General features: G+C 41.4%; 1 protein-coding gene and 2 long non-coding RNA genes across 7 annotated transcripts in view; 1 reads left to right on the top strand and 2 right to left on the bottom strand.

Annotated features, from left to right (window-relative positions):
* Positions 1–6,897, top strand: part of LOC140629958 (uncharacterized) — a 29,067-nt gene extending 22,170 nt beyond the window's left edge. Inside the window, exons 3-4 of one of the 4 annotated variants that reach the window (XR_012027737.1) lie at positions 1,962–2,199; positions 4,485–6,897. This is a non-coding gene — a long non-coding RNA (uncharacterized lncRNA). Of the gene's footprint in view, positions 1–1,961; positions 2,865–4,484 lie in introns of those variants that run through there. The other 3 variants (XR_012027738.1, XR_012027739.1, XR_012027736.1) reach the window with 3 other exon arrangements.
* Positions 1–20,024, bottom strand: part of CDH13 (cadherin 13) — a 1,001,991-nt gene that overhangs the window by 739,816 nt on the left and 242,151 nt on the right. The window lies entirely within an intron of this gene.
* On the bottom strand, positions 3,186–4,414 carry LOC140629961 (uncharacterized). The gene is made up of 2 exons (XR_012027752.1): positions 3,931–4,414; positions 3,186–3,478 (listed from the first exon to the last, which is right to left on the bottom strand). It is a non-coding gene; the product is annotated as an uncharacterized lncRNA (long non-coding RNA).

The raw sequence follows: 20,024 nt of genomic DNA, 5'->3' as shown, positions 1-20,024 counted from the left end.
AGGATTCTTCTCTATACCTAATGTGGTCCAATAGAATCATGAGCCTAATAAATCCAACAGATATCTTATTTCCCCTGAATAATGTATTGTTTTAAATTAAGCAAAATACACAATTTTCTAGAAGGGTCTTAGAGCAGAACTACTGGTGTAACTTAGACACAAGGGCAAGCCAGTGGGCAATGGTATAGGCTAGATTGATGGCCTACTGCAGAAGAGACTGTGCTCATGAAAGACCTCTAACATGATTGTAGATCTGGCTTTTAAGTACTGAGATAGTAATTTTACAGGATGAAATCATGAAACATAACCTGGTTGCCAAGCATTTGAGGAAAAGAGGATGAATGAGTGGAGTATAAAGGATGTTCACTGGCTATGACACATTTGTCGAAACCCACAGGAAGCTATGAATGGGGCAGTAGAAGTATATGGAAACTCTATGCCATTTGCTACATTTTCTGTAATCCTAACACTGTTCTAAAAAAATAAAGGTTATTAATTAAAATGTTTTCAGAGGAGCTACTTTTTTTTTATTAAGAAAGGAATTCTGAAGGCTTAGATCATGCTTTGGATTCAAAGACACATTTTCTCCATTTTGAGGGAAAAATAATCAAAATACTTGCAAAAAGTGGGAACAACACAGAGCCTATCCCAGACCTCCTATGGCAGGAAACATTAAGAGCAGAGTCCTTGAGAGAAGATACTCCCTCCTTTCACACTGACCCAAAGGTGGCTGCTCCAATCTCTTCTATGTGAAAACAGAAATTCCACAGAGGCAGCACAGATGTTGTCATGGCTTTGAATCACCATAAACTTTCTTTTATAATTTTGTAAACTAGAAGAAGAAAATTTGCCCAGTATGGAATATTTTGTGTTTCCTTTTCCAAAGAAAAACATGCTACTCATCCCTATTAGTAATAGAGAGATGGACGGGGTGAGTGTCGGGACACTTTGTGGCTGAAGTAAGGCTCAGATTCAAGTTGTCATGTATGATTCTGGAGAAAAGCATTGTATCTCTAAGCACCAGTCTTGATCTATACAATAAAGGGATTATGATTAAAGATAGGTTTATGGGGTCCTGGAGACAGTTAGGAAGCCCTTGGAGAGCCTAATGAGGGGCAAAGAGGAAGGGGTCACAGGTAACTCTGGGTTCCCCTCCTTCTCGAAACGTACACTGGGGCTTTGCTCTGTTTTCTTTTCTGGCCTTTCATTTCTGTTCTTCAAAGAAAGAATTCCACTGAATTAGGTGATCATCACATCCCATTACTGTGTCTAAAGTCAACATTGCAAATTAAGTGACTGAGTAGACTTTGGGTGGTAGATGTGATCCACAGGAGTGGAGTGACAGATCTTAGGAGAGAACCTTAGTGAATGTTGTACTAGCTTGAATAATATGTCCAAATCCATGCCCATCCAGAAGCTCAGAATGGGAGCTTATCTGGAAATAAGATCTTTGTAGATGTAATTATGTTAACATAAGGTCATACTGGTAATATTAGGATGGGCCCTAAATCCAGTGACTGGTATCCTTATAAAAAGGAGAGGATACAGGGCATGGAGACACACAGAAGCCCATATGAATACAGAAGCAGAGGTTGGCGTGATGCCATCTGCAAGCCAAAGAATGCCAAGGATTTCTGGGAATCACCAGATGCTGCAGGAGGCAAAGGAAGGATTCTCTCCTAGAGCCTCCAGACCCTTTGGCCCTGCTGACACCTCCACTGTAGAGTTCTGGCCTACAGAACCGTGAGAGAATACACTCTGTCGTTTGAAGGTTTCTGGTCATTTGTTGCTGCAGCTCTAGGACACTAATATTAGCCCCTACATGTAGTAAGCATTTTCAGGTGTATCCCTCATCCCACATCTTCGCAGTGAGAGCATGGTTTTATCACATTTCTCTTTCCCCAGGTCTTTAGCAGGGGAGTATCCTTCTAAGGCTCTCTCTCTTTTTTTATTTTTTTCAGGACGTGGTAAATACCAAATCTTACAATGCTGATTGGCTTGTGATTGCTTGTGAGGGATTTCCTGCACAAATGGCCAAAGCTTCAATGTAGTTATAAAAATGAACTTCTAGAAGCTGATAATTCACATCAGAGAAATGGGGACTAAGGACCAGTCCTGCGAAAGATGTATCCTCATCACTGCCATCCTGGGGGTCTGCTAAGCCCCAAGCCCTAGAATACAGAGCGCTTCTGAAAAGATGTAAGCCTGAAATGGAAAATGGAATCTGCAGGAACTTCTGCACCTTGTTTAAAAAAATACAATGTAAAGGACTCTCTTTCCAGAAACACTGCTGTGGCAAAGTGCTTTCTCCTCCCTTTCTTCCTGTGTAAGAGTATCTGTATGTGTGTGGCATCATCTATACTCACATATATATATATACAAACATATATGTGTATTTTTAAAAATCAGAGTATATTCTATTTAAATATTTTCTGAAAGATAAACTGTAATAGAACATGGGAAAAGAGGAAAGAGGAAGAGAAAGTGCTCCATCCTGAGCAACGAGGCAGCCACAAGCCACATGTGTTAAGTAAGCACTGGAAACTTGGCTCTTCCAAATAGAGATATGATGTGTAGAATAAGTGAGCACTGGATTTCAGAGGCTTAGTAAAGAAAAGTAAAATGTCTTGGTAATTTATTATATTGAGAATATGTTGAAATGATAATATATATACTTTTTTTAAGTAGGCTCCGTGCCCAGCGTGGAGCCCAACTCATGACCCTGAGATCAAGCCCTGAGCTGAGATCAAGAGTCAGGTGCTTGACTGACTGAGCTACTCAGGTGCCCTCTAAAATGATAGTATTTTAGATATGAGGAGGTAAAGTGCATCACTCAAATTAATTTCATCAGGTTCTTTTACTTTTCTTTAAAGGTGGCTACTGGAAAATATAAACTTACGTACGTGGCTTACACTATATTTGTGTTGGACAGCACTGGCCTATGGTTTGTGAGATCTTTGATTTAGTTGCATTTTGCACACTTTTGAGCATTTTTGTTCAGGAAATTTTAGTTTTCCTATAGAAGTGATTTTTTAAAAATCTGCTGTAAGAATTCTCTCTCTCTCTCTCTCTCACACATACACACACACACAAACCCACACACACGATTCGTTTTGTGACATTCTACATTCTTTTCTTTTTTTATGGTAACGTTTCCTTAAAAATAACTTTGGGATACAAAGTAAGATTAATTAATATTAATTTTGCTTTTAAATGTTTAAACACTTATATTGCTGTGTAACCTTGGGCAAGTTAGTGAACTTTTCTAGGCCCCAAATCATCACTGGTAAAACGAGCTGGTCTAGCAATGATCCAGACAACAATGATTCTCAACTTCCTCCTCTGTCTCCACATATCAGATGGTTCTGGGAAGGCCCATCAGAAGAGCAGTTCCCTCTGCTGATGGTGCTGCCTTGGCTTCCTCCCACTTTCCACGGAGAATCATTGCCATCCCTTCCATAGACTCAGTAGGAAATTTCTAGGAAAGAGTCAAAGGGTAGTAATTACAGTGAGAGCCTAGAGAATGTTAGAGCCATGGAGGAAACCCAGTTCACCCCATTCGTAATGACCTGCTGGTCAAGTCACCCTGCTGGTCAGGAGCAGAGGCCAGCTCTGGTGAACACTGACTACTGGTTAAACTTGCTTCCTGGTGTGTCATGATCTGAAAGGAGGGAAGGCTTGAGTGACATAGAACTGCAGAGCAGAGACCACCAAGCACAACTGGCCACCCATGTATCACTCCCTAACTCCCTGACACCACCATGTCCTATTCGAAGGTCATTTTTCTCTTAGTTTATCACAAAGTGAGGAAGGAAAAAGGATTCATAAGAACGTTGAATTAATGATGGTGTCTAAGAGAAAGCTCTCTTAGGTGTCAAGGTGTCAGGTGTCAAGATCCTCTCCTGGTTTAAATCAAGAAAATCAGGGTACCTGAGTGGCTCAGTGGTTGCGCATCTGCCTTCAGCTCAGGTTGTAATTCCGGAGTCCTGGGATTGTGTCCTGCATTGGGCTCCCCTCAGGGAGCCTCCTTCTCCCTCTGCTTATGCCTCCACTTCTCTCTCTGTGTCTCTCATGAATAAATAAATAAAATATTTTAGAAATAAATAAACAAATAAATAAATAAAATAATCATTTCAATCTCTCTTCAGAGAGAAGATTAGAGACTCGTAGAAAGCTACTTGCAATGACTTTGGTTGCTAAAATGCTCTGAAGCACCAGAATTTTCAAAAACTGTTTGCATGCTTTCAAGCCTGGTAAAAATGGTAGATGAATCAGAATGTTCTGTTCTGTTTAGACCTAAGGCATATCAGGGTTAGATAAAGTCACAATTGACAAAGATTTGTATTTATTATGAAAGATGCCAAGTTATATTTAGGTGTTGTTGTTTTTTTTTACCTTCAAATCTCACTCTAAATTGCTTGTCACCTTTTGAAATATCATAATTAACACCAGTTAATTTGTGTGCTTAAATATTTTAATGACAGGTTATAATTTTAATAGAAAAGCAATTTAGAAGAAAATCGTAGGATCCTATGGTTTCCAAGAGAGAAGAGAGGAGAGAGAAGAGAGGCTCTGGTATAGACAGAACCAGAATTAGGATCCCATTGTGACTCACCACTTCCTGCCGGTGGGGTCTTCAGGGATCTACATGACCTCTCCAAACCCTGGTGTTCTCATTTATGCATCATAGATAATAAACCTACTTCATTAAGGTGTTCTAAGGATTAGTTCAGGCTTGTTACTGTAAGCCCCTAACACATGTGGTACACTGTAAATGCCCGTTGTTTTTCTCACATATGCACCACCACTAAGGAGAGAAAAAACATGTCGGAGTCTGGGTTCTGAGTTGAAAGCCCCCAGGGCAATTGAACGGTGAGAAGCATTTTCCAAAGAGTGCTAGGGTGAAGAAGCCAGAATCATCACAAGGCTGAGGAAGGCACTCAAGCCCCAAGAGTGAGAGGAAGGGTATAGAAGAATGAGTAACTGGGAGACTCAGAAAGGAATGGAGTAAGAGGAAGGGCTGAGGGCAAAAATTCAGAGACCATGGATTTAGGGTTCCTGCTTCCTGTATAGGAGTCCACTGGGGATGGGCAGAGCATCTGAAGGCCCTTATAGGGCCAACTACCCACCAAGTCCTGTCTGTCCTCAAATGAAGCAGCTAAGAGGGATGGCAGGATATAAATCTCAGTTCTGGGAAACTCATGATTCAATAGAATGACCATGCAAAGTCAACCTACCCAAGGTGCTGGGTCAAATGGTTTGCACTGAAGGTGTCCAGCACTGCTGCTTATTATCCATGACACATGTGTATTAGTGTCTGCTGTGGATTATCCTATTAATAATTCAGCAGACATAAGCTCAAGGGATGCTCTCACCACTTACTGCTCATGTGATTTAAATCCTCTGAGACTCATTTTGTCTATAAAGTGAGGCCACCATTACCTTCTTTGTAGAGTTGTTGCAAGAAATAAAAGAAACAATGTATGAAAGATGCAGATACAGTGCCTGGACTAAAGAAAGGATTCAATAGTTGATAGGCATGAAGATGAAGATGAAGATGTTGATTCCATCTCTTGTAGCTCTAAGACCCTCCAATTTTGTTCAGACTTCTCACTAGTATTATTTCAGAACCTGCTGTGGATAGCTCACATAAGAAGAACCCCCTCTGTATTAAGCACCCCAAGATAGACAGATGGGTTTCAAAAAAATATCTAGGTGGAAATAAAGAAAGCCAGCTAAGGTGGGATCAGGTGGGATAGAAAATGAATGAATGAATGAATGAATGAATGAATGAATGAATGAATGAAGATATACTGAATAAATGCCAAGATGGTATGGTAGTTTTCCAGCAGGAATGAATATGGTGCTATTGGGTAGGTGAAGTTAGAGAGAGAGCCTCGCAGAGAAGCACATTTTGGAAAAGGGGGGGATGGGGAGGTTAAGAAGCTAAACACATTCCAGGTGAAATGAGTAAATAAATCCCAAGGAAAGGATGAAAATGAGAATTAATCAGGAGTGTGCTGAGCCGTGGCACTGCCAGCCACAATCAGAGGGCTTCTTAATTGCTTGTCAAAGACCAATGCATCCTGGCAAAATGATGCTCAAGTAATGCTGGGACTTCTTTTTCCTAACCTGGCTTCATTTATCATGATTAGAAAACAAGTCAAAATTGATTTCTGTTTATTTTATAAAGCAAATCCTCAGGGAACCCTTCTTCCCAGTAGGTTTGATAATTTTTAACTGAGAAGGGGAATACCCTCAGAACATAAAGAGCCGCGTTACTTTGGTTTAGGAGAGCAGGGCGTGTGGATGTGTAAAGTTTATGGGTGTTATGAAAAATGGCAGTCTCTTAAACTTTTACAAATCACCTCAAGTCCATCAACATGAGCCTTTTAGTGCTTTCCTACTTTAAAATGGGAAGATTAGAGGCAGTTTAATAAAACATTTGTGTTTGAATTCTTAGCTCTGCCATCAAATAGCTGTGTGACCTTGGGCAAGTCACCAGAGGAAATCTTGAGATCTAGCTCAAATCTCTGAGATTTGAGAATGAGGTTGCTAACGCCTCTCAGATTTCCCAGGAGGACTGGGGGTCGTGTACAGGAAAGGTATCAATACAGAAGATCTGCACAGATAGAAGTGATAGAAGTGATGTCATACAGGTGCAGGGAAACCCATTGGATTCTTTATCCCATGAGGGCAGGGCCTGTGTGTGTCTGTTTTACTTTGAGTTCTATCTTGGTTATTGGCACATGGCTTGGCACATAGTTGATGTCCACTTTATCTGTTTGACACTCACATTGCACCTAATCTATGCAAAATTCTGTACTGTTTATAGATATTGGTTCATTTAGCCCAATAAATACTTGTTGGCTGCATGTTTGTTACTCATTTATTCATTATGTAAAGATACTTAAGTATTATATCCCAATGTGCCTCTCTGGGGAGGAAATCCTTCTAGAGCCTACAGTACAATGGGTGGATTCACTCATTCTTTGATCCATTCATTCTTGTGTTCACCCGTGCATCTGCTTGTTCACCAAATATTTATATGTTAGTTTTTTGCTGCAATGTCAGCCCACCACCGTCATCCTAGATAAAACACAAGGTCAGCTTGCCCTCACCCTGCTCCCCGGCTACCAGAGAAATTCATTTCGTGCACATGCACACACACACACACACGCACACACACACACACCCACAGCAAATTCTCTATATTCCACCAATATTTTGTTAATCAGGTAAATCACTTGTGAAGGACTGCAAGGATATCCCTGGTTTGGGAGGCCTTTCATTGCTTGCAAACAAGCTGTGACAAGAACAAGACAAGGCCATCAGAGGTCAAAAAACATCCTTTATCCTGTATAGGCATTTTTATTCCCCCAAACAGATTCCAAAGATCATGTTCTCTTTCTGGAAGTGTAATCACAGAAAAAAAAAAATCAATGTACATTTTGGCCCGTGTGAAACAATCTTACGAGGAGGCATTAATGCGATCTGCCAGCATCTAGAGATTTCTCTCAGCACTCTGGGCTGCCAGACCATTCTCAGATGCATTTTCTTGATCTGAAAAGGCCCTATTCCTGGGATTTAGTGCGTAGGGCTTCCCTGCTCCTTTTGGTTTATGCTTAATCCTCACAATTAATTCTGAGCCTCCTGCCTGGGGAAGTTTCGGCCGTAGACTTTCTTGGCATTTACCCAGCGAGAAAGGAAGTGATTGATGCTCTCCTCACTCTTCCGCACAAAAGCTGAAAGGCTGGGCAGAAATATCACCTGCCTCCATGCTGGCCTCTCCCAGCCTCACCTCTTGACCCACACTGTTGATTTCATCCCTCATGTCTCCTGGGGGACACTGACCCATCAATTACCTTCTCTTTTTCTCCTGTCTTCAATCATGTCCTCTCCACTGGCTACTTCCTGGCAGCATACAAACATATTTAAGGCTTATTTATTCTGGGAAACTGAAAAAATAAAAATACTCTTTTCAATTCTACCCGCCTCTGAAGTCATTTCCCTATCTCTTAGTTCCCCGAGGTTTTCTGATAGAATTCATTCCCTGCCTTCTCTATATCATCATCCATGTGCTCCTCGAGCCAGGGCTGGCTGCCTGGTGGCCTCGCAATTCCCTGAAACTCTGGCAGGAAAGATCATCAACATCCAAGTAAAACCCAACTCCAGAGTTTATCCTGCCTGGCCCGTCTGTGGTATTTCACTTATTCTTTCCACAATTCACTTAATTCGCATTTTCTATGCAGCGAGCACTCAGCTATGCTTTGGACAAGGGTGGCTCTGCCCTCCTGGCTTTTACTGCCCGTGGGGAATAGACATTGGTGAGCTTGCAGAACACTGTGAGGAAGGGCTGTGCTGTGGGAATGGCAACCTTGGGACCTGATCTGCGAGTCAGAGAAGGCTCTTTTGGTGGCATTCGCATTTAAACAGAGGAATGAATAGAAATTTGTGACCAGAGAGGGACCTGGGAAAAGCATTCCTGGCAGAGGGAACAGTAGGTGCAAAGGCACTGGGCCAGGAAAGAACACGGCTTATTTGGGGAAGCGAAAGCAGGGCTGTGTTTCTGGAACATAGACAATGACAGAGAGCAATGTAGGACAGACAGGGCAGGGGAGGCAGGGGGAGCCAGCCACATTGACCGTATATACAGGTTGCAACCTCCCTTCTTAGGCACTGGGGAACACTGGTGACCTTTCTGCCCTTGAAATCACTGGTACATACCCATCACCCAGGATGCTGGGTGCCAGAAATTAGTAGGGCCAAGAAGAATGAATAAAAAGAGAAATCTGGCTGCTTTTTAATTCTAGTTATGCTAAAGACATAACAATTCCCTTTGGTTTTACCACAAGAAGACATTGTAGGTCCACACGATTGTTGTCCAAGGAATGCTGTGACATAATTAGAAATATATACTTGGCCACTGCACTGGTTCCTGATATAGGGCTCCTAAAACCTTCATAATTTCCTAAGTAATGGAGGCACTAGGAGTATCTCTTATTCTTTTTTTATTTTATAATACATTTATTTTTTATTGGTGTTCAATTTGCCACATACAGAATAACACCCAGTGCTCATCCCATCAAGTGCCCCCCTCAGTGCCCACCACCCAGTCACCCCCACCCCCTGCCCTCCTCCCCTTACACCACCCCTGGTTCGCTTCCCAGAGTTAGGAATCTTCCATGTTCTGTCTCCCTTTCTAATATTTCCTATCCATTTCTTCTCCCTTCCTCTCTATTCCCTTTCACTATTATTTATATTCCCCAAATGAATGAGACCATATAATGTTTGTCTTCTCCGATTGACTTATTTCACTCAGCATAATACCCTCCAGTTCCATCCACTTCGAAGCAATTGGTGGGTATTCATTGTTTCTAATGGCTGAGGAATATTCCATTGTATACATAAACCACATCTTCTTTATCCATCTTTTGATGGACACCAAGGCTCCTTCCACAGTTTGGCTATTGTGGACATTGCTGCTAGAAACATCGGGGTGCAGGTGTCCCGGCATTTCATTGCATCTGAATCTTTGGGGTAACCCCCCAGCAGTGCAATTGCTGGGTCATAGGGCAGATCTATCTTTTGTTCTAATATTTGATCTTTGGCCCTGATTGCTGACACAGCATCTGCTCTGGGAAATAGGAGCACCTGTTCTAATGAGGTGACTCTAGGTGGGCTAGTGAATGGCTTCAGGATGGGGCCTGGTAACTAGAAGGACCATGATTAAAAGCTTAGAACTTGCAGCCCTTTGGAGAAGAGAGACGGGCTGGACATTGAGTTAATAATAATTGATCATACCTATGTGTTGAAGCCTCCATAAAAATTCCCAAAGTACAGGGTTAGAGAGCTTCTGGGTTGGTAAACATGTCCATGTGCCAGGAGGGTGGCACAGCCCAACTCCACAGGGACAGGGATCCTGTGCTTGAGACCCTACCTTATGTACCTCTTCATCTGTATCCTTTATAATATCCTTTGTAATAAACCAGTAGATGTAGGTAAAGTGTTTCCCTGAGTTCTATGAGCCATTCTAGCAAATTATCAAACCCGAGGCAGAGGTCATGAGAACTCTTCCTCAATTTACAGCCAAGTCAGACAGAAATGTGTATAACCAGGGGCCCCCTACTTGTGACTGGCAGCTGAAGTGGAGGCAGTCTTGTAAGTCAAAGCCCTAACCTGTGGGGTCTGCTCTAACTCTTGATGGTTAGTGTCAGGATTGAATTAAATTATGGGATACCCAGTTAGTGTCGAGAGGGGAATTGGTTGGTGTGGAAAACCCACAGATTTGGTGTCAGAAGTGTTAAAGATGGAAAACAGTTTTCTTTTAAATGCGTTCACACCAAATGGGTCAGTTCAGACAGGAATGCAGATGTGTTTCACTGCATGACTGTCATTTGGTGTAAAAATGCTGTTGGTGAACTTGCCAGGCCAAACCTGTCTACTTACTCCATGACACACACACATATATGTGCACACATACACACACACACACGTGTGTGTGCCACCCACCTGCAGGCATCGCCTCATTTATTCCTGAGCTCCTAAATTAGAGCTTGTACTGGATCATAAAATAGACAGGATATTCGTTATCATCAAATAAATATGAAACTGAGCTTTAGATAACATAAGGATTCCGAAAGTTAAGTGCTATTTTATGGTACCTTTCAATTTAGGAGTGCATTGCAGATAAAACATGGCTTTGGTGTAAACCATTGATGTATTGTGTTGTTAAGATCAATGAATTATTAAAAGGATAATCTTTTAAACACCAAGAAATTGTCTTCTAGTGTACTCTAGGGGCCATGGGTAAATGCATTACACATACAAATTCACCACTGCCTTAGCTGTAATTTATACAAACTCCAAAGTGCCCTGCTGACATCACAGAGACCTGATCGTCCTCCCACCCACTGAGCTAATGGGAAGCTCTGTGGGCTGAGCATGGAGTAAGGAAGGGGTCACTTCATGGAGCATGCTGTCCTCTATCTTCCTTGACAAGTGAGGAGAACACAGTGCTATGCCCCCTGGGTTGGCCCTCGGGGAAGGTCTGGCTACGCCTGCTGGTGGGTGTGCTCTCCATGGACCGTCTATATGTTGGTTACATCAGGAATTTTCTGCAGATCAGTGCAGAGAGCCGCCTCACCCAAGCAGCCCATATCCAAATACTGGTTGAAACCAAGGGCATGCTTTAATAAACAAGAACTTTAATAAGTAAGTATTCTAAACTTCAGCTCAGAATCTGCTTCCCAGAGAACCCCACCATATGCAGAATCCCAGCCCCACATTACAGGGTATAACTTTTGTCTTCAGTCTTCCACATTTTTCTCTACGCTGTGTCAGCCACCTGGACTGCTATTCCCTAGTTATCCACTGGGCAAAATCCAACTCCTTCATCAAGGGCTGGTTCAAATGTCCCACTGTGTAGACATCCCCCTCGCCCTCCCCAGTCCATTGCTCTTTGCTATGTCTGCCAGAGCGCTCTGAACTATTAAAATACTTGCATTTACTGGTCAGCAGAGGAGCACTCTGATAATCATAATACAAGCCACATGTGCCTTTTTAATTATCTAATAGCTATATTAAAAAGTAAAAAGGAACAGGAGGGATCAATTTTTTTTTAGGTGGGATCAATTTTAAATATATATTGTAATTTTGCATAACCCAAAAATGATTGTTTCAATATATAATCAATATGAAAAGTGTTCACAAAATTCCTTTTACAATATTTTTCCCCACTAACCCTTGAAACCCAGTGTGTATTTCGTACTCCTAGCACATCTCAGTTTGGTCAGCAACATTTTGAGTCCTTAATAGTCCCATGTAGGTCACTGAACTATCCAGGGCAGACAGTGAGTACCTCAAAGATGTAACAACTAAAACCTAGTCCATGAGGGATGCCTGGGTGGTTGAGCATCAGTGGTTGAGCGTCTGCCTTTGGCTCAGGTGGTGATTTCAGGGTCTCGGGATCGAGGCCCACATCAGGCTCCCTGCTTCTCCCTCCACCTATGTCTCTGCCTCTCTCTCTGCATCTCTCATGAATAAATAAATAAAATCTTAAAAACAAACAAAAAAAATCCTTACTCTATGCAGTCATTTGATAAGTGTTTGCTGAATGTATGAACAAATGAATAAATGGCCAATGATGAGTGCACAAAGGAATGATCCATACAAATTCCTTAGTGACCTGGCCTCAGCCTGGGATTTGTTCCTATGCCCCTGTTCCTTGTTATTTTCAGGACCTTCATCTACAGGGCAGGGAATCTCTCGTACGTGTATCCCTTATACATTAAAAACATACAGCATTAACAGCTAAGGGTATAGACTTTAAGTATAAACTTTATAGAACAGAGCTCTGCCACTTGCTAGCTTCTGAGTTTGGGCAAATTACATAACTTATTTGGAGCCTCATTTTCCTCATCTATGAAATGGAGATGGATAATAAAGGTACCTAGAGTTTCTCTGAGCAAATAAGGCATTACAGGTAAATTACTTTGCACATAATAGATTCTCAATAAAAATACAGCCAATAAAGACCAAAGTAAGGCTGAAAACTGTAGGAAGGAAGGAGACAGGTATACAAACGTGATATGAGGTATTAATTCCTTCCTCCCATCGCTTCTCACCCTTTTGGCTAAGATCAAGTGTAATTCCTTCCTCCCTTCCTCCCTTCATTGAACACAATCATACTGGGGATGAGAGGTTCCATATACAAATTTTGTATATGCTTCTGTGGTAGCAATGAAGATACACTTCTGAGATTTCTAACTGGGGGGTGGGGGCGTATTTTGATTAACAATGGAAATCCATTGCCACATTTCTTCAAAGCCATGCTTTCACATGCTGCTCCCAGCCAGTTCCTGAGCACAACAAGGACACCAAGGCAGCACCATTCCTGGGGGACTCTTGACTCCTCGGCTGACCAGTTTGGGTTCAAGGACGTCCTGACTTGCTGAACTTCCTTAGAACCACATGACAGTCTCAGGTGCTTCCACTCATTCTGGTCACCCTTCCCTCTCTCCCACCCAGGATCAGACGTATATGTTGGTCTGATAGCCACCCTTCCTCATTTTCTCTGAGCCATCCCTTCTAAAGGCACTAATCCCATCATGAAGGCTCCACCCTCACCACCTAAGTACCTCCCAAAGGCCATGTTTCCACATACAATCATACTGGGGATGAGAGTTTCCATGTTCAAATTTTGGGGAGACACAAACATTCAATCCATAGCAATTACCCATAGAGAAAATTTGTACTTTCTCGTAATTTAATTACATTTGTACATTACCAGTTATTAGAAGCCCATTATTTGACTCAATCCATACTCCAACTTTGTTTACGTTGCAGCCACTTCACTTTGGAGCAAAGTTTCAGCATGTTGTTAATATTTATTGCTGTTGCTTAGGCCCCATTAAAATTGCCTGTATCTATTTTTGCCTTTCTCCCATTTGTAAGCATTATTTATCAAAACTGCTAATGCCAACACATACGTATTTATGTGATTTTGTAACATATTAAAAACTGAGAATATTCCTTTGAATATCTAATTGGCTGTAGTGATTGTGAGTTTTATCTCTTCGGGTCTACTGTTTGGTTTCAATCTATAATGACTAATTTACACAGAATCAGGGATTATGGTTGTTAGAATGGCAATGACTTTGACGTCTGGTTTCACTTTTCCTCCCTCTGTTTCATTGAGGACACATTTCTTAGACAATTGTCAGGCCAAGTATACAGTAAAGTTACTGTTCATGGCTCACAAATTTTACAAACTTTGTCTTGGAGGGCCAAATGTGGAAATGTGTTTAGCAATTACTCTATTAAGTTCAATATCTGTGAAAAATAATTATCGTTTTTGACACTAGTGAAAAATGCCAGCATTCTAAATAAAAAGAGCCGAAGGGTTACTAGATCCAAACTCCCAGAACTGCCTGAATGCTTTTGGTAATTTGAAAAACTCAGTCAACATATTGTTGCATGAAAAAAAAAAAGTTGCACTGAGCATTTCAATTAGTTGTTTTCCTGGTAATATTTTAAATTAAATGCTAAATGACAGAACAACTTGTAGTGGTTTTGCTAGATTTCTAGACATCTCACCCCAAATTCCCTTCTGATATGCAATAAAGTAAAAGACACAATAATTTGTAAACCAAAATGACTGTTCTCCCCTTCAAAGTAGATGTCTAGTGATGTGACTCACTCTAACCAGATTTATTTGCCAAAATTGTTTTGGTTTCCTCATAAGAGAATTGTGTTCAGAGGAGACAACACAGGCCCTCTGAATAAGCTTTATGTAGGAAAATCTCTGTTCATAGAAAGTGGACTTGATTTTTAGAAATGGTTGAATGTTATCCAGAACCAGTCTTATTGAATAGGCTGAGCAAGACCAGGATGTAGATGTGTGCATGGACACGTGCTGCATATACATGAGAAAATTCTTACCAAGTGCTTTCTGTCCCTGCCACTGTTTTTTTTTTTTTAATATTTATTTATTTGATAGAGAGAGAGAGAGAGCATACGGCAGGCAGAGGGAAAGAGCGAAGCAGGCTCCCAGGCGAGCAAGGTGCCCGACATGGAACTTGATCCCAGGACCTTAGGATCATGACCTGAGCTGAAGCCAGACACTTCACTGATTGAGCAACCCAGACACCCTTGTTCCTGACACTGTTTTAAGTAAGCACTGTATATGTGTGTTAACTCATTATTCTTCATGACAACCTTAGCAGGAAGTAATATCATCGTCCCCATTTCACAGGTACAGAAACTGAAGGACAGAAAGGTTAGTTAACCTGCACAAGATCACACAGCTCTGAGCAGTGGTTACAAGGAGCAGTCAAATTGTACCAAGTGACAGCAATCCTCCCCAAGCCTCACTCTCCTCATCTGTAGGATAAGGACAAGTGATGAGTACGATCTGAGCTTAAAACTTTAAGAAGCACTCATGTATGCAAGGGCTTATACTCTTGCTGGCCCATGATAGGGAACTGGTATTTCTAAATCACTTCATTCTTGAGTGGGTTGCTATTTTGCTGGATCATGTGGAAACCTAAAGTGTGGCCTGTTCTTCCCATCAGGTCCATAAGAGTAAGTGTAAGCCATGGTCTGCTCAGCATCATGATCACTGGTATTCACAACCACAGCACACGATTCATGGTAACATGGATCACTCTTGGTTCTATAGGATGGTATTTTCTGATTCAAAAATGATAGTGTCTGGTAAGTGTACAGACAGATAAAGCGACAAAGAGGCAGTCTACTTGACACATGGAATCATATGGACAATCCAAGCATATGTCCATAGAAACTTAATATTTTCAACAATGTGCTGAGTTCCTACTCTACTAAATACAGAGGGATCTAAGATGAATACAGAACAGTGCTTGAGTCTTCACCTTATAGAAGTGCCCACATCTCTAGAACAGAATTTTCCAAAGTGTGTTCTTTATTCTCCTACCATCTAAAGGCCTGTGAGATTAAAAAATAAAAGGTTTGGGGAAATGCTGAGTGCCACAAAACCTTTCTTGGAGGACCTGATAGCAGGAAATTCAGAGTCTCCAAGATAACCGTACAGAACACAGATTTTCCAAAAAATTTCCAGCAGGAAACTCATTTCACTCAGAACCTCCAATAGGGATGGGGTTTAGTGTAAGCCTTTCTAGATGCTGCTGCTCTGGGGGCTGGGGCAGTATGAAGCAAGTCCTGAGATACTATAAGAACCAAATAATAACAACAGAAATAAGCCATAAAAAATCTTCCTCTGTGACTTAACATCACGGCACTTAAATTTTCTGGGCTCCAGGTACCTACCTCCAAAAGGAGATAAGAACCTTGGGCCTGCCAGATTTATAGTTTCTGTGGAGACTAAGTGGGGCAATAAATGCAAACATAGCTTATAAACTCCACTTTAAGAATGTCATTTATTTAACTCTGTGAAGAGCATTTCACCTATTGATGATTCCATAGCAGACCTCAGATTCCACTGAGGCAGTAGAAAAACTGACCTCAGAGGGCCCACCCTGTTATATTTTTCAAGTCTAGCAAAGGAATAAGAAAGAAAGGGGCTTGAGATGGTCATTTAAGTCCCAGGGCTTTCCAAGAAGCTGAGGCTGGAAGTGGTAGTGAGAGATCAAACTCACACTCTTCACTAGAGTTTCTGGGTCTCCCCATCCTGTGGAAAGGTCTGTCCCAGACAACTGCAGCTACGGATGGCTCCTGGGCAAGATCTCCTGCCCTGAGCATCCTTTTTGGACCAGGCGGTCAGAGCATTAATTACCCACACCAATCGTGATACTTCTTTGTCAATCTTGATGAAGATTCTGGGAAAGAATCTGAAAACAGCATCCAGTGATCAGTGTCTCAGAATCATGAAGATTTGAGTGATTTATGGGAAATGCATTGAGATGCTGATGCTCTGATTTTGGAGCCAGCTTAATTAGATATAGCACTGAGTTTGTGGAGTGTTAAGATCTTAAAAAAAAAAACCAAAAACAAAACACTGAGAGGCAGTATCTGAAACAGTGTTGATATTTTCAATACATTTTCTATGGAGATCTGTGGCACACACCACTTCCCGAAGAAGAATCTTCACTTTTTTTAATGACCCTCTGTAAATACTCTTCCTACTGGAAAACCCTAAATCCATCATGTCCTTTAGATTCATGCATTTTAGCTGTACTCTTTCTTTTAATTTGAAAGAAAAGGACTTTTGGATTGAGCTATTAAAAAGAGACACATCAGATCTTTTGTTTGCTTTGTCTAAAGCAATATTTAAATGTAATTCAGGTAGAGGCAACTCTATCACATGTGTCTCCTATGTCAGAACCCACAGTAGAAAAGTCTGTCAGGTCTTAATATCAAAGAAATAGCAGCATGATTTGAACAATGCTTTAATCTTACGGATACTGTGAACCAAAGACCTAGAAAAAATTTCCTCTTTGCTTTGGCTGTTAATAAGTCTCCAAATTTACAGACCATCTCTAGTGTCTGTACACGATAGAATGGGTGCCAGACTTAGCCCAGTTTTTTATCCTAATTTCCTACTTGTGTTTTTGTCTGCACTCTGCTTCACTGAAAGTGAGTTAGACTAATTCATTTATGAAGTCAGGAAAACTGAAAGAGAGAAGAGAGATGGATAGACAGATCAAGCACAAGTTTTCCTAATCAAAGGTGCTGTGGTTAATTTCATGTATAAATCAATTCAAAATTATTCAGTATTGAAAGGATGATGGCATTTAAATACTTGCGGGGTATTTTTTTGAATCAAAGAAAAGAAGATTTTTCCACGGGAATTATTTTCTGTGATCGAAAACAGGTTAAAGAGAATAATAATCACCTAAAGGGTGACTCTTGTTCATATGATGATGTTTCACAGAAGCAGCTTATCAAAATGGTCAGCCACAGCAACGATTACAGCTCAGGGAAGTAAATAAAGGAAACTATTAGCTCAGGAAATCTATTAAAGGCACAAGATCTTAAAGCATCCCAGGCAATGAAACATTAACAGACTTGGGTGGATGGTGAGTAGCCCTCATCTCCCCAGCTTGGTCAAGACACCTTTCGTTAACAGATCACAGGACAGAAAATGGACACAGAGGAGAATGCCAAAAGTGTAGCCATTTGGCAGAGTTTGCATTTCCACTTGATCACTTTCAGTGGTAGCTAAATGGACAGTGTTTCAGCACCATGGCTGTCCAAAGCAAAGAACAATCCCACAGAACATGTTTGAGTTCCATGTGTATAGAGAATCACAAATGTCAGGGGCTCAGGGGGCTTCCAGACCATCCCCACAGGGTGGGCACAGCCAGCTGGAGCAGGCCCGCACGGAGAAGGCTTTATCTCCAGGTAACACGGAGGAACACAGTGATGGCATAATGCTGCCTGTCAGAGGAACTGAAGATAGAGTTATGGACACTTGCCTCACGTGCACCATTCTGTTTTAGTCCAAACTCCTCATCTGACAGAGGTGGAAACGGAGATTAACTGAGAAGGAGGGATTTGAGTGGTCACATGTGTCCCTTGGGCCCAGGTCCACTTTCTCCACAATAGTCTCTGCCGCAGCCAGATTAAACATTTTACCTTTATTCTTCTAGAATGCACAAAATTTGTGAGGAAGGCAGGCTGTAATGAGGCACCAACTTGATTTCCTTTTCCATGACAAGGCCATGAGAGTACAGACAGGCGGGGTCTGCGGAGCACACGTGTTGTTTTGCAAAAGGTTGTTATGGAGCTTGAGTCTCAAGAAAAATAATGCCTTAGGTGGCCAGCCAAAGAGACAAATAAAAACAAAACCCATCAAAATTATCAAGTGAAATACCTGACATGTAGCCCTTTCAGCTAAAAATCACATTTTTGTCTCGATTAATACTGAGTTAAAAGAAAACTGCTGGGATTCAGAAATGCATTTCAGGGACCAGAACCCCCACTACTCCCTGTATTTTGTCCCCCAGAGTGGAGGCATACCACGTTTCAGAATGTGGTGGGTGGCTAGGATCCCCCTGTGGATATGCTCTCCCTTTCTTTTCTTCCTCTCCCCACATGTTTTCTGCCTGGGTCCTTCTCTCCAAGCTGGATTCTCTTAGGGCCAGGGGTTAGGAAAGACAGTCCCCCAGGGAATTCTCGATCTAATCAGGCCCATAGCCATGGTAGTGTTGAAGGCACTTTACTGTTAAGAGCAACCAGCTAAAACATTTTCTTCTCCCATATCACTTCCTTTGCCATTCTTTTCTCTTATTTAGACCAGTAGAGGCAAACTATCACCCACAGACCAAACTGGACCTCTTCCTGTTTTCATAAGTAAAATTTCATTGGAACACAGCCAGGCATGTTCATTCTCTATTGTCCATGGCTGCTTTTGTGCTTCATTGCAATACAGCCCAGGTGGCCTGCAAAGCTGAAAATATGTATTTCAGAAAAGTCTGCTGACTTCTTCACTAGACCATTAGTGGAAGATGAAATTTTTGGGGCACAAGATCTAAAGTGATATTCTCTACATACTAAAGGGAAGTCTTTTGGTAGCTTCTTCACCATATTTAAAGGGAGACTTCTGGGGTGAGGAACCTGCCCGGTGTCATTGCATAAAGACCTGTCTAACAAGCACCAGCTGAAAAAGAAGCACAAAGTAAAAGGAGAATGCAGCCAAGAAGAGACGCATAGTGAGCAGAATAAAAGGAGTGGCTACCTACTGTTGTCACCCAGTATTTTTCTTCAGTGAGTGGAATGAACTTGAAATTTAGAAAGACTGGGAAAACATCACAGGAATGAAATGAGACCCACTAAAAGGTGGGGCAGTAAGAAGTCTCTGGGGCACTTAGAAACGGGTTCCAGTGCAACAGCACTTGGCTGACTACAGCAAAGGCCGAAGGAATATTGTAAATTATAGGCACTCACAGCAAATGCAGGGAAGGTTCAGAACACCCCAGATAGCCATGACCGATTTTCGTAAATTGGGAAAGAGTAAATTCCAAAGCCTTCCCATTAGAAAGTCAAATTTTAAACTGTGGCACAATCATTAAGAAAAGAACAAACAACTCCACGGAAAAATGCACAAATATTATTAAGTTGACAGTTTTAAGAAATAGAAATAAATACGGTCAAAAGACATATGGCAAAGTTCAACATTGCTGGTAATTAAATAAAACCAAGTAATCAAATAGTGATGAGAAGCCCATGTTTTGTCTATTGGAATGGCAAACGTTTGCAGAGAAAACACATAAGGCTGGCAGGAGCACAGAAAATCAGGCCGTTGCATCCATATGGAAATGTAGAGCGGTGCAGACTTTTTGGTGGGCACGGTGGCAATATTGTTAAGCTTTAAAATGTGTACAACATATAACCAGCAATTTCATTTCTAGGAATTTAGTCTAAGGAAATCACCGAACAGGGATGTTCATCACAGCATTACTTATAAGCACAAAAATTTGATATGTTCTAAATGAATGGCTGTAATAGTTTGGTTAGGAATATGTATACTATAGAATATGTTCCGCCATTAAAATAGCATTTAAAATGAGTTTATGAAACAGATG

The sequence above is a fragment of the Canis lupus genome, chromosome 3 (genome assembly GCF_048164855.1).
Source record: "Canis lupus baileyi chromosome 3, mCanLup2.hap1, whole genome shotgun sequence".
Lineage (NCBI taxonomy): Eukaryota > Metazoa > Chordata > Mammalia > Carnivora > Canidae > Canis > Canis lupus.
This window is presented reverse-complemented; position numbering and strand designations above follow the sequence as displayed.